The 13,218-nt window shown below is 43.2% G+C and overlaps 1 long non-coding RNA gene across 1 annotated transcript in view; it reads right to left on the reverse strand.

Annotated features, from left to right (window-relative positions):
- LOC309641089 overlaps window positions 1-13,218 on the reverse strand; it is an 18,146-nt gene continuing 4,928 nt past the window's right edge. The window contains exons 2-3 of the long non-coding RNA XR_014252519.1: window positions 7,471-9,759; window positions 1-7,110 (exon numbers count right to left, since the gene is read on the reverse strand). This is a non-coding gene — a long non-coding RNA (uncharacterized lncRNA). The remainder of the gene's footprint in view (window positions 7,111-7,470; window positions 9,760-13,218) is intronic.

The following is a 13,218-nucleotide window of genomic DNA, read 5'->3' on the forward strand; positions in this document are numbered from 1 at the left end:
TGAGTTTTGACCATCGAGGTGGTCAAAACTGCTACCTGGTGGACCAGCTTGGCTGCAGGCCTAAGACCCAGCAGACTTCCTTCTGGTAAAGCTTCCCTGAGGCCAGGACCGGCTGCATGATTTGTGGGACCCAGTGTGCAATGAGAATGCAGGCCTCTTGTCTGAAAAGTAGGAAACGGTGCTATTAAAGATACTAACAATACACAGCTTTTTCCTTTCTTGTAAGCCTGTCGTGATGCTTCTTATTTGCTACTTAATGCCACGCTCCATCAGGCGTGAGGGCACTCAAAGTGAAGGTGCAGACCCTCAGCGGCTGCCAGGGTCCCGTTCCCGCCACCTACTGGACTACAGGGCCCGGGCAGGGGTGGGAAGTCGACCTCCCCTTCCCACGGGCCTGCCACCCAAGCTCATGGTGGAAGGGGAATCCCGAGAGAATGCACAGACACACCTGGTGCCTGGATGAGGGGTGGGCCTCCTACAAGGGACCTGCTAAACACGCCACGGCACAGCCAGCCCGGGGCGAGGACGGCTGCCTGCTCTGAGGCTCCTGCTGGGAGCTGAGGGCGCCAGAAACACACTGGCCTCTCTGTCACTCCCCCCCCACGACTGACATGACCCCGTCACTGGCCTGGGCTGCGGGCAGCAGCAGGCTGGGGTGGGGAGGGCGAGGCCGGGGAGCTGGTCGCTGAGAACCGTCTAGTTCCTGGTCCCAGGAGGCAGTGGGACGCAGGACCCCAAGCCCCCAGCCTTCTATTGCCCCATCAGACTTCACTTACGAAACACAAATTCAAAGGTAAAATTATTAAGCATTTCAAGACCACGACCACGGAGCATGAAATCCTTAAGTACGGGGCCCTCCTGAGCCTGGGGCCCTGTGTGACTGCCCTGATGCAAGCCCACAGCCCCCTTGACACCCCCTCTCAGCCCTCTGGCTTCTCAGCACCCGGTGCAAGCCTCCCTCATGGGATAAAATCTGCATGCTGTAAGCAAAGGGGCACAGAAATGCAACCGAAAATGGTCTATAATTGATTCTGTCTTGCTCACAAGTCCCCACTCCTGCTAAGGGCAAAAAAAAGAAAAAGAAAATTTAAACACCGTGAACTTGCTCATCAAAGCTAACTCAGTCTCTTCAGGCTTCAAGAACTCCTTCCGAGTTAACTCAGTCACATCAAGATAAGCGTTCAAGTACATTCAGGTTCGGGTTTCCTGTCAGGGCTCCTTCTCCCCACGCCTTCCCAGACAGCGTCCGGGCTCCGGCTTCTGCCTCCAAGGCGTGTGGCTGAGGTGGTTCCTGGGCTGCCTGTCCTGTGCCCACTGGGCAGCAGTCGGCCTGGTCCTTGGGCTCCAGCCCAGGGCTCTGGCCACAGAACCCTCCGAAACCACCGCCCGGCCTCCCATGTTCTCCAGCCACGTTCACCTTGGGCCTTTCCACGCCTGTTATTACCTGGGGGAGCGAGCCAAGGCCTTTGTATCTGATCTCCTGCCTCTTCCTACCTGATGGGAACTTTCCCAAGTCATATCCTTTGACCTTGTATCCTGCTTCTGGGTCCAAGTCCACCAGATTCGGTTGTTGTTTCTTAAAGGGGAGCCCTTCGAATTTAGAAAATCCCTTTCTTCTCTGAATCAAGTTCAGTTTCAAGACTATTATCTCATCTGCACTCAGAGTTGTTCTTAACACTCAATGGTAAAAGGGTCTTTTTTTTTTTTCTCTTGTTACATTTCTACTACAAAAATCACAATCCTCCCTGAGACAAACAGGTGCCTCTGGATGAATGAGAGAAGGAAAAAATATTAATATGTCAAGATTTTTATTTCTCTTTTACCTCTAGCATAGCACTTACCACAAATGTACTGAAATTGTTTCCTTATCTGTCTTTCCAGATAGAGTGTAGTTGCTTAAAGGCAGGGGACAAATATCACTCATTTTCTATGTCAAGTACTTAAATATTGTGCCTGGCACTTTAAAGGCCCTCAGAAATGGATGGATGGATGGATGGATGGATGGATGGATAGGTGTGTGGGTGGGTAGGTGAATGGACAGGTGGACAATGGAAGGGTGAATGAATGAGTGAAACGATGGGAGGTGGATGAATGGATGGGTGGATAGATAAAAAAAATCTTCAGGACTTCCCTGCTGGTGCAGTGGTTAAGAATCTGCCTGCCAATGCAGGAGACACGGGTTCGAGCCCTGGTCTGGGAACATCCCACATGCCGTGGAGCAACTAAGCCCGTGCACCGCAACTACTGAGCGTGCACTCTAGAGCCTTCAAGCCACAGCTAGCGAAGCCCGTGTGCCTAGAGCTTGTGCTCCGCAACAAGAGAAGCCACCGCAATGAGAAGCCCGCACACAGCAAGGAAGACCCAATGCAGCCAAAAATAAATAAATAAATAAATAAACTTATAAAAAAAAATCTTCAAAAAATGTACCTAGCAAACTCCTACTTATATCTCATTGACCAAATGGTGTCCCATGCCACCCTGAGATGTAGAGGAAGCTGGGGCTATAGTATTGTAGTTGTGGTTATTTTAATGGGGCATCTTATTATCCTGAACAAAAATTATCGTTCTATTGATAAAGAAGAAGGGCAGAGTGGATAATGGGTTTCCAGGAACAGCCAGAGGAGTTGCATTTTAGCCGAACCTTGCAAGATGTGTGAGAGGGAAAGGGTATTTTGAGCTGAGGAAACAGCCTAACCAAAGGGGTGGAGGCAAGAGAGCCCATGGCAGGTGCAGGGGCTCCTAGTAAGTTCTGTATAAATGTTAGCCCATCACTGTTACTATACCCAGGCAGAAGATTCTGTAGAAAAGATTTGTATTTCAACCTAAACTGTGAATAAGTATTGCGTTATAGAATGAGGTATGAAAGACTGACTTGTAGATATGAGCTATCATTAGTTTTTGAATCTCTATTCTAGCTGTGCTGTGTCCTTTTTGTTCATTCCTAACATGCCTCGTCCCTTCTCCTTCCCATTCTCAGCCACTCCTGCCAGAGATCTGCCTATTTTATCAGTCTTCTCAAAGATCCAGCTGTGGTTCTGTTGATCCTCTTATTTTTTTCTTTAATTTCAGTTCTTACCTTTGTTATTTCCTAATTTCCTTCCTTCTACTTTTATTTTGCTGCTTTATTCTATTCTCTTTCTTCCTTCTAGAGTTGGACACTTATTTGGAGTGTTTCTTCTTTTTTTTTTTTTTTTTGGCTGCACCGTACAGCATGTGGGGTCTTAGTTCCCTGACCAGGGATCGAGCCCACGCCCCTTGCATTGTAAGCGTGGAATCTTAACCACCGGACTGCCAGGGAAGTCCTCTTCTTTTCTAATGTGTGTGTTTACGATTATAACTCTTCCCCTGCATAATCCTGCAGTGGGATTCTTCTAGTTTAGCACATAGTGATCTAATTTTCTTTCGGTTCTCAATATTTTCTGATTTCCCTTATGATATCTTCTTTGACCCTTATATTGGATGATTCGTGAATTTAAATTTTAAAACATATGGGTTAAAAAAAACAGTTTTACCTAAAAATAGAGTTGCCATGTGATCCAGCAATCCCACTCCTGGGCATATATCCGGAGAAAACTATAATTCAAAAAGATACATGCACCCCAATGTTCATAGCAGCACTATTTACAGTAGCCAAGACATAGGAGCAACCTAAATGTCCATCGACAGATGAATGGACAAAGAAAATGTGCTATATATATATATATAGATATATATATATCCTGCTGTAATTTATTAATGGAGAGACATGTAGTTGCTGCTTATTTATTTTTACTGCTTTATATGACCAAGATGTAAGCTATTTATCTTCTCTGCCACTAAAGGATATTCAGCTTATTTCCATCTTTTCTCTATTATACGTAATGCTGCTATGAACATTCTTACACATAGCTCTAGTGCTCATACTTTTACGTGAGAAGCAAAACTAGAAGTAAAACTGTCAGGTCATAGCATCACCAGATAATGTCAAATTACACGCTAGGTACTTCCCTGGTGGTCCAGTGGTTAAGACTCTGTGCTCCCAATGCAGGGGGCAGGGGTTTGATTCACTGGTCAGGGAATTAGAGCCTGCATGCCGCAATGAAGATCCTGCATGCCACAACTAAGACCCGGTGCAGACAAATAAATAAATAAATATTTTAAAAATTGCACTCTAAAGTGGTTGTCTATCCTCTGTGTCTCTGTGTCTCTTAATTTCTCTTGAAGTTTTCCCTACATTTTCTCCTCTACTTTGCATCCTGGATATTTTTTTTTAATATCTTCCAGTTCATCAATTCTCTCTTCATCTCTGTCTGATCTGCCATTAACCCTGTCTTGAGCTTTAAATTTCATTTTTTATATTATTCATTTCTAGAAGTTCTATTTGGAGCTTTTAATTTTGTTTGTTTTTAATTTTTATTATGGATATCTCAAATATATAAAATTAGAGTTAATAGAATATGAAACCCCTATGTACTTATGCTTATTCACCTTCCACAAGTACCAACCCACACAGCTGTCCACTCTGAGATTATTTTGAGGCAATCTCAAATATCATATCATTTCATCTGTAAATATTGTTTAAATCTGCCTATTCTTGTTTCATGATGTATTGCTATTTTCTTGAGCGTTTGAACCTTTCATTTTGGCCTTGAATCATTATAAGCATTCTTATCGCACAATCTCTTTTGGCCCTGCTGTTGTACTATCTCAGAGTCTTAGGCCTCTAATCCTTCTGTTTGTGGCATCTGCTGTGTTCAAGATGACCTCTTTCTTCATGAATACAGGCATACCTTGGAGATATTGTGGGTTTGCTTCCAGACCACCACAATAAAGCGAGTACCAAAATAAAATGAGTCACACGAATTCTTTGGTTTCCCAGTGCATATAAAAGTTATATTTCCACTATACTATAGTCTGGGAAGTGTGCAATAGCAGTATGTCTAAAAAAAACAAGGCACATACCTTAATTAAAAAATATTTTATTGCTAAAAAATGCTAACCATCATCTGAACCTTCAGCAAGTCATAATAGTAACATCACAGATCACTGTAACAAATATAAAAATAATGAAAAAGGGCGATTGGAATTGACATGTATACACTGATGTGTATAAAATTGATGACTGATTAAAAAAAAATAATGAAAAAGTTTGAAATATTGTGAGAATTACCAAAATGTGACACAGAGACATGAAGTGAGCAAATACTGTTGGAAAATGGTGCCGAAAGACTCGCTTGGCAGAGGGTTGCCACAAACCCTCAATTTGTAGAAAATGCGGTATCTGTGAAGCACAATAAAGCAAGGCGCAATAAAACAAGGCGTGCCGGTACTGGAATTTGATATTGTGAGCTCATCTTTGGAGGAGATATTGTTTTTCCCAGGAGAACTTCTTGCTACCTGAGTTGTAAGAGTTTCCCTCTAAAGCCATTTTGCAGCTGCTTTGCCAGGTGGCCCAGGGTTATCACCAGCCTGGGACCAATTTTTTCTTTTGGCATGAGGATCTCAGACCATGCATACAATACCAATTTGGACCTCAAACCCATTCAAAGCACGTAGGTGAGGTTTGGATTTTTCAGAGGATCCTTTTGTATGTTGCCTGTTCTTGCCTGTGCTGTGATAGACAAGCTTCTTGTTATCTTTTCATGCCAGGGGATAGGGTTTTCCTAGCTCTTCACCCCTTCACTGAGAGATCAGCCTTCAGAGGAGCCTGGCTTTTCAGGGAGTCAGTTTCACCTCTCCACCTCCTGTCCTCTGAAGATCTAACCTTCCATCTCCACATCTCATCCCAATCTGGAGGCCAAAGCCAAGGCCCCTGGGTTACTGGCTCTAATTGCATCCCTCCCTGAGGCAGCTGTGGGGTCAAATCACATGATTACTGCTCTGGTTTCTCCCTCTTTGTTCTGGCCCCTGGGGAGATCCCTTTCTTGCTTGCTAACTCAGCCTGCACTTACAGTTTCTTTATGTAGTTATATTTTATCCCGTATTTCTATGTTTTTGTATGGAGAGTTTTTCACATTACACTGGTCAAGATTTTGTCAGAACTGAGTCCCCTTTATTGTGAAAGCTGGTTTAATTTGTTTTTGCTTTTGTTTCTTAGTTGCAATTTAGAAAATAAACCTAGGAACTTCCCTGGTGGCACAGTGGTTAAGACTCCGTGCTCCCGATGCAGGGGGCCCAGGTTTGACCCCTGGTCAGGGAACTGGATCCCACATGCATGCCACAACTAAGGAGCCCGCCTGCCGCAACTAAGACCCGGTGCAACCAAATAAATAAATAAATGAACAAATATTAAAAAATAACACACAATTATCATAGCATCATGCTCGGATCAGACCCACCTGTCCCCAAAGCCACTGCAGAGGTACACCCATTCTCTCTGGTCCTTGCTTTGCTAAGAACTTTGGGTATGAATGGTCGATCTGTACTACACAGAGGCAGGCCTGCTCAAGACCCTGGTTCATGTGACCACACTTCAGTCACCCTACAGAGACTTTGAGGACAGAGTTCCTGCCCTTTTCTGGGGACAGACCAGCTGTGGTTTTTGCTGTATGAAACATATGAATAGTGCTCTGTGCTGCTCCCATTTTGCAGAAACTTCAGAATTCTGCATTTTGCTGTGATATGGCCTCTGTCTTTTTTCTTTGTAAGTAGGCGACCATCCATCTAAAATACTGATTTGTATCACTACCACTAAATAGCCAGCCAGCAAAAAATAGCCTGAGTGTTCATAACCTAGTTCTTTTCCTGTCAAGAAAGAAGACTCTAAGAGATGGAGTAAATTTTACCTGCCGCTGCCACAGATCTTTAGCCCCTGTGCTCGGTCCCTGCTGTGCTCCTTGCTCATGTTCTGGGCTCGATGAGGGAGAGGCCAGGCTGGCCCCTCCAAACCCCTCTCTGCCCTGCTGCCAACTGATGTGAGGCATAATTTGGCCAGGCCCGTATCAAAAACCCCACTCAGAAGGTCTCTCTTGGTGATGATGAAAATATTCCACAATTAGATTATGGTGATGGGTGTACAACTCTGTAAATATACAGGAATATTACTCTTTAAATATATGAAAAAACCTAAAACCATTGAATTGTGCACTTTAAGCAGTAAATTTATGGAGTATAAATTAAATCTCAATAAGACTATTTTTTTTTTTAATTAATTAATTTATTTTTTGGCTGCATTGGGTCTTTGTTGCTGCGCGCGGGCTTTCTCTAGTTGTGGTGAGCGGGGGCTACTCTTCATTGTGGTGAGTGGGCTTCTCATTGGGGTGGCTTCTCTTGTTGCAGAGCACGGGCTCTAGGCACGCGGGCTTCAGTAGTTGTGGCACGTGGGCTCAGTAGTTGTGGCTCGCGGGCTCTAGAGCACAGGCTCTGTAGTTGTGGCTCACGGGCTTAGTTGCTCTGCGGCATGTGGGATCTTCCCGGACCAGGGATCGAACCCGTGTCCCCTGCATTGGCAGGCGGATTCTTAACCACTGTGCCACCAGGGAACTCCAAGACTATTTTTTTTTAAGGGCATAAAATTATATGGGGAAAAAAACCTGCTTGAGCACCAAAGCCCTGCTGTGACCGTAACCTCCACATGACCTTAACTCCTCCCATGCACCACCCCGTTCCAGGCACCGTGACTCTGCACAGACCGTCTCCTCCACCTGGGATGCCCTTGCTGCTGGCCTCCTAGTGATCCTATACCTCTGAGCTGCAGCGTGGCTTTCTCCAGGAAGTTTCTCTGACGCTCTGTGCATCCCGCAGTATCCTGGCTTACCTCTGCCACTGCTGTGGTCACATGGAAACCAATGTCCCCAGTTTATTGGTTTGCCTCCTGTGACTACATCTTAGTCATCTCTGCACCTCTCGGGTCTGTCTAGGTGCCTGGCACCTTGAAGATGCTCATTTGATTCTTCAACCAGACCCAGCTGGCTTCCTGGGTCTCCCTATTGAGTACTGAGCCCTCTACAGTGGTAGGTACTGTAGCTGTGAGCCTGCAGGCGGTAAAACTCCTGTGCAACAACCGAAATGCCTGGTTACCCGCCTCCTTGCTCTCCTCTTTAGCTTTTTCTTAACCTCTGATTTAGCAATTACCAATTAGCAGTTTTGCAAGAAACACCTTCCTTGTCTTGCTGGAATGCTTCTCTACTAAGGTGCTTTTCCCTTGGGGAGTGGAAACAAACTAGGGGACTGCATGTACTAGCTGAATGAAAGAGCGGGGAAAGGCCAATTAACATTCAGCTAAGAGAGAAAATGATTTCTCCCATCAGCAATAAAAACTGACAGCTCTATCAGAAAATGAGCCGGGGGAGCCGCAGAGCCTGGCCGGGCATGTGGGGCGGGAAGGAGTCTGCGGGCCTCCTCACGAGGGGTAGGGATGGCTGAGGGCAGAGACTGCTGCGAGTCAGGGAGTCGCTCAGGCATCCAGAGGAGCCCTCGGGAGGCGACCCGCCCACGAGGTCGTCCACCTCGTCCCTCCTTTCTGAGCTGGCCCCCAGGCAAGAGGACTAGCACTGATCAGGTTTTAGAGCCGAAACCCAGAGCTCTGACTCTCCCAGCGGCTTCTCCCTGTGCACTCGTTTCCTCCGACCTTATCATAAAAGGAAGCCACGTGACGTCTATTTATGGTAGCGGCGTGGTCTGGGGAGAAGGAGGCTCACAGTACGTGAATTCCAAGGGCTGATGAAATTGTTCTGGCCCTCCGGATGTCTCCCTGCCATGAATGAACAAACGAGCGCGGGGGCAGGGGGAGAAATCAAACTCCAGGGTTATCTGACAGACAGGTGCCTTCCTGAGCGCTACATAGGTCATTTGTTCTATAAATCAGAGCTTATAAACCAGATAGGAGTCAAAAGGGCTCAAATTCAATAGCTTTAATGTGAGAGGAAGTGCAGAGAAAAAAGAGGGGGGAAAGCACCCTCATTTGGCCTGGCGAGGAAGACATTTAGCTTTTAAAAATATAACCACTTTCTATTTTAAATGAAAGTACATTTTTCTGAAAAAGAGGAGGCCAATGAGACAGTTACAGCAAATGATGCAAAGGAGATCTGAGACTAGAGCAGTTGTTCGTTTTAACTGGAAATACATCGAGAAGCAGTTTGGGGTTGTGTTTTGTAGACGGTCCCGGACCACGTCCTCTCTGATTTACAAAAATGAAACATAAATTCAGGAGAGCAGGTTCAGAGCCTAAGAGCATCAGTTCTTCCCAAGGCATCCATGTGCCCATACCATGGGGACATAGGGAGCAGAAACTGTCCGCTGAGACAGTGCAGGGATTCTCATTTCTCCAGACGGTTGTCTTCAGCAGACGTTCATGGGGGAAAAGCGGAAGCAGCATTGTCAGAGACGATAGCTCTGGGGCTTTGGTTTTCTGAATTGCTGCCAAATGCTTTTGAACTGGGATTTCTGATCGGGTCTCTTGTCCAAAATGTTCTACTGTTTTATGTTCTCAGTATAGTAGGTATAACGAGGCAATAAACGTAAGGCCTGGGCTTCCCTGGTGGCGCAGTGGTTGAGAGTCGGCCTGCCAATGCAGGGGACACGGGTTCGAGCCCTGGTCTGGGAAGATCCCACATGCCGCGGAGCAACTAGGCCCATGAGCCACAATTACTGAGCCTGAGCGTCTGGAGCCTGTGCTCCGCAACGGGAGAGGCCGCGATAGTGAGAGGCCCGCGCGCCGCAATGAAGAGTGGCCCCCGCTCGCCGCAACTAGAGAAAGCCCTTGCACAGAAACGAAGACCCAACACAGCCATAAATAAATAAATAAATAAATAAATAAATAAATAAATAAATAAATAAAAACTAAATGGTAGCAGAATTCTTAAAAAAAAAAAAAAAAGTGAGGCCTTTCATACCCAAGAATTGATTCTGGATGAAATCAATAAGTTCAGGTATATTTATGGATGCCATGCCCTTAACAGGTTATTAAAAGATGTCTTTCAAGTTACACTGCTGATTGTTGAGGTTAACAGCAAGGAAATGCTAGCTGTTGTTAAATAAATCCCAACTATTAATAGTTTAACACAAAAAGACATGTGTCTCACCCCTATAACAGACCAATATGAGTGTTCACAGTTGGTGGGAGGTGTTCCTTCATACAGTGATTCAGGGACCATAGCCTTTCCGTCTTGTGGCTCCACTACCCCCTAAGGCTTCATCATCATCACCTGCCTCCATCACGGAAAGGGAGAGGATGAAGAAAGAATATTTATTTCTTAACTGCATTGGCTTGGAACTGGCATACAGTACTTCTCACACTCCATTGGCAAAAACTGTTCATATTGCCTCACCAGCGACAAGGACAACTTGGAAACTTAGTCCCTGGTCGGGTAGCCACTTCCTGGCGACACATCTATGCCATTGAGAGGAAGAGCATGCCTTTTGGTAGATAGCTGTCTTTGTCTCCTCCAGACATCTTGGTGCCACTTTAAAAAATAATCCCCTACATAGAACTGAAAATGAAAATATGTGTGGGATGCAGGTAAAGTGAAGCTGAAAGGGAAATATATAGCACGAAGTGCTTACGTTTGAAAAGAGGAATGTCTCAAATCAATAACCTAAATTCCTACCTCAAGAAACTAGAAAAAAGACAAGATAAACCCAAAGCAAGCAGAAGGAAAGAAATGATAAAGAGTAGAAATCAATGAAATTGAAAACAATACAGAAAGTCAATGAAACAAAAACAGGTTCTTTGAAAAAAAAAAAAAACCTCTAGAAAGACTGACAAGGTAAAAAGAGAGAATACACAAATCACCAATATCAGGAATGACACAAGGATATCACCACAGATCCTACAGCCATTAAAAGGATAATAAAGGAATACTATAAACAACTTTACACTTATAAATTGATAATTTAGATGAAACAGACCAATTCCTTGAAAATCACAGACTACCAAAACTCAAGCAAGATGAGATACATAATCTGAAAAGACCTATAACCATTAAAGAAATTGAATTCATAATTTTAAATCTCCCATAAAAAACCCTCTAGGTCCAGGTGGGTTCAATAGAGAATTCTACCAAGCATTTAATGAAAAATTAACACCAATATTATGATGCCATCTCTTCCTGAAATAGTTGAGAAGAGAATACTTCTCAAATCATTTTATGAGGCCAGTATTGCCCTGATATAAAAACCAAAGGCAGCATGAAAAAAAGAAAACTACAGACCAATATATTTCACAAACATAGAGAAATCCTCATCAAAATGTTAACAAATCAAATTTATAACAAATATAAAAAAGAATTATATACCACAATCAAGCAGAACACATTCTACGTATGCAAGGCTGTCTCAATATTCAAAAATCAATTAATGTAACCCACCATATCAATAGGCTAGAGAAGAAAAATTATACGATCATATCAATTAATGCAGAAAAAGCATTTGACAAAATCCAACATCCATTCATGATTTTAAAATAGCCCAGGACTTTCCTGGTGGTCCAGTGGTTAAGAATCCGCCTTCCAACACAGGGTACCTGGGTTCGATCCCTGATCGGGGAACTAAGATCCCACACACCACAGGGCAACTAAGCCCAAGTGCCACCACTACTGAGCCTGCACACTTCAACTAAGACCTGACACAGCCAAAAACAAACAAACAAACAAAGTAATAAATAAATAATTTTAAAAAATAAAATAAAATAACCGAAAACTCTCAGCAAACTGGGAATAGACGGGAATTTCTTCAACTTGATAAAGAGCATCTGCAAAATATCTATAGCTAATAGTCCCACAAATTTTGATATGTTGTGTTTTCTTTTTTAGTCAGTTCAAAATACTTTCAAATTTCTGTTTTGACTTCTTTTTTGACCCATGGGTTATTTAGAAATGTGTTATTTTCCAAATACTTGGACATTTTCAGAGATCTTCCTGTTATCAATTTCTAATTTAATTCCACTCTGATAAGAGAGCATACCTTGTGTGACTTCAGTCCTTTTAAATGCAACGAGACTTTTTTAATGGCCCAGAATATTGTCTATCTTGGTAAATGTTCTGTGTGAACTTGAGAAGGATGTGTATTCTGCTATCATTGGGAAAAGTGCTTTATAAATGTCAGGTCAAGTTAGCTGATAATGTTGTTCAACTAATTTTTGTTCAACTAATGTTGTTAGTCTTCTAAGTAGTTACTGATTTTTTGTCTAGTTGTTCTATCAATTATTGAAGGAAGGGTATTGAAATCTTCAACTATAGTTGTCAACTTGTCTATTTCTCTTTGTAGATCTATCAGTTTTTGCTTCAAGCATCTTGAAGCTCTGTTATTAGGTGCAGAAATATTTAGGATTGTTATGTCTTCTTGATGAATTGACTCCTTTGTCATTATTATATACCTTCTTTATCCCTGGTAACATCTTTTGCTCCAAAATCTACTTTGTCTGATCTTAATATAGTCATTCCAGCTTTTAAAATTTTGATTAGTGATAGCAAGGTGTATCTTTTCCCATCCTTTTACTTTTAATCTACTTGTGTCTTTATATTTGAAATGTGTTTCTTATAGAAAGCATACAGCTGGATCTTGCTTTTTTATCCAATCTGACAATCTCTGCCATTAAATTTGGATATATAAACCATTTATATTTAAGGTGACCATTAATATGGTTAGGTTTAAATCTACCATCTTGCTATTCATTTTCTATTTGTCCTATCTGTCTTTTATTTCCCTTTTCCTCTTTTTCTGCCTTCTTTTGGCATAATTGAATATTTTTAGCATTCTATTATATCTCATTTATTGGTTTATTAGTTATAAGACTTTTATTATTTTAATGTTTGCTTTAGGGTTTGTAGTACAACTTCAATTAATTACAGTTTACCTTTAAGTGATAATATACCACTACATGGAAAGTGTAAGAACCTTACCATAGTGTGTTTCCATTTCTCCCCTCCCATCTATTAAGACACCGTGAGTTCCCAGCATTGCCTGTAACTCCAGTCTAGTACTACAGGGCTCATTCTAGCTTTCCCACTTTCCATATTTGTATCTCCACTCTCTGGCCGAGAGAAACTGGGCTCCTGTTGTTTCATGCTCTCTGTTTGACACCAATCTCCTCTCTCTGTGGACTGCCATTTACCTTGAGTGTGGGGCCTGACACCTCCCGCCCCACCCCCAACCTAATTAGGGTCTGCAGGCTCCCAGCAACCTACCTTGTTCACATCTGCCCAGTGGATTTGGGTGAAAAAAGGAAGGAAAAATAAAGTAAGTATTGTATAAAGATGGGAAGGGAAGAGGAAGAGCCGGAGTAGTCAGTGAGACCTTTCT

Source organism: Balaenoptera physalus (genome assembly GCF_965194825.1).
Source record: "Balaenoptera physalus genome assembly, chromosome: 13".
Lineage (NCBI taxonomy): Eukaryota > Metazoa > Chordata > Mammalia > Artiodactyla > Balaenopteridae > Balaenoptera > Balaenoptera physalus.